Genomic DNA, 2,306 nt, shown 5'->3' on the forward strand with positions numbered 1-2,306 from the left:
TGCACAGCAGATTTGAATTAAATCTAAATGAACATCAAGCACTTTAATTAGTTGATTTTTTTAAGAGTGAGAAAAAGTTATTTGGGGACATTTACATACTTTTTTTTTTTTTTTTTTTTTTGAGACGGAGTCTCGCTCTGTCGCCCAGACTGGAGTGCAGTGACCGGATCTTGGCTCACTGCAAGCTCCGCCTCAAGGGTTTACGCCATTCTCCTGCCTCAGCCTCCCGAGTAGCTGGGACTACAGGTGCCCGCCACCTCGCCCAGCTAGTTTTTTTGTATTTTTTAGTAGAGACGGGGTTTCACCGGGTTAGCCAGGATGGTCTCGATCTCCTGACCTCGTGATCCGCCCGTCTCGGCCTCCCAAAGTGCTGGGATTACAGGCTTGAGCCACCGCGCCCGGCCTCCATACATTTTTAAGTGAAAATGCAAAACACAAAATTTTCCTCTGATAAAGAGATTGATACAAGTTTCAGATCCTCATTCTGCCCAGAGGTAATGAGAAAGGGTGAAAAGACAAAGGAGGGAAGTAATAGAAAAAAAAACACAGAAAGAGAAGAATCAACAGGCAGAGAGGGAAAAAAATGAAATAGCAGGAAGGAAAAATGAGGGAACAAGAGACAGTAGAAAGCCAGGAAAGAGTAGGCTGAGTCCAGAAAGACAGGAAGAAGGGCACACCCTGAAAGGTGATTAGAAGCCAGCCCCTCCCATCCAGCCCAAGGCAGAGCAGAGGGAGAGTCCGCCTTCTAGAACACAGTCATTTCCTGGTTTGGAGTTGGGTGCACTAAGTAGCTGCCTCTTCTGATTCCTTAAGTTTCAGACACTGAAACTTGCCCATATCCTACTGTCTGAATTGATGTCACTGACCCTAATCTTAGATTTCCTCCCAGGACCCCTCAGCTCTGTTCTTTGATGTAACCCTCAGAGGAATGATTTCTAGCTCATATTTTGCTCAGGCTTTTAATCCACTGAGTTCACTTCAGCTCAACAAATATTTATGCAGTATCTGCTATGAATAGACTAGGCATTGGGGGTACAAAGAGAATCCCACCCTTGGGGGGAATCAAAGGCCAATAACAGATCAAATTTAAGCAAACATTTCAGTATAACCTTTAAGAAAACTCTACCTGGGTGCTGTGGGCATGCAGACACAGAGCACAGCCTAGTATGCAAGCTCAGAGCCGGGTACCTGGAGAAGACGGATCCTGAGCTTAGTGATAGGGAAGCAGCTAGGAAGGGGGTGGGGGAGTCCTGTTCCAGCAGTGGTGGGGGGACCACCAGCAGTCTGGTATGTCACACACATAAAGAGCATAAAGTCATGCCAGGGAAGGACAGGAAATTAGACTGAAAATGTCGTTGACCAAGCTTTGGAAAACCATGTGTCACTCAAAATAGCTGGAAGTTTATCTTACAGTATTTGGGAAGACACTGAAAACACTTAGGTAAGGGAAACACATGTTCAGGTTTGCATTTCAGATGTGTATTTTTAGTGCCTCTTTGGTGCTGGCACCGAAAAGACACATCTGAAATGCAAACCTGAACATATGTTTCCCTTACTTAAATTTCCTTTACTTAAACTTACTCTTATTATTTATGGAGAGTAAGTTTAGATGAAAGCAGGAAATTGGGCTGGTCCAGCTTTCAGTTCTTTATTTCTCAGCCCATCTAGACCTGTAACAGTCTGGACCTATTGGGCACCACTGAAGTCAGCTGCACAGATAAGCCGCTTTGTCTTTAGACCTTGAAGCATATTACCATGAGCTAGTTTAATATCTTTAATATTTGGTGTATTTTTGCAACTGTTGAAATATTTTGGAACTTATTTCACAGGTTAAATAGACCATCACTTCAGATCACTAGAATCTTCCTTGGGGTCTTCATTCCTATTTAACCTGAATCAATTAGCAGCATTCAGACAAAAAAAAAAAAAAAAAAAAGCCAAGTATAGTAGCTCATGTCTGAAATCCCAGCACTTTAAGAGGCCAAGGCAGGAGGAAAGCTTGAGCCAAGGGGTTTGAGATTACCCTGGGCAACATAGCAAGACCCCATCCAACCTTATTTCAAAAAAAAAAAAGAAGCAAGTGGGTCAATCATATGTTATGGTGTCTTCTCATAAGATGCAATATGAAGTATTTAGGATGCATTCTGGACAAAAATATTTAATTAGAATTTGACAAACCTTTAAATATAGGAGTAAAACACAAGAGATTAGAAATCCAAGGATAGAGGAACAAGTTAAACAACATCTCAAGACCAATACAAAAGTGGAACATTTTGTGGGATAACTGCTTCGGTTTTTTTCAAGTT

The sequence above is a fragment of the Rhinopithecus roxellana genome, chromosome 21, assembly GCF_007565055.1.
Source record: "Rhinopithecus roxellana isolate Shanxi Qingling chromosome 21, ASM756505v1, whole genome shotgun sequence".
NCBI lineage: Eukaryota > Metazoa > Chordata > Mammalia > Primates > Cercopithecidae > Rhinopithecus > Rhinopithecus roxellana.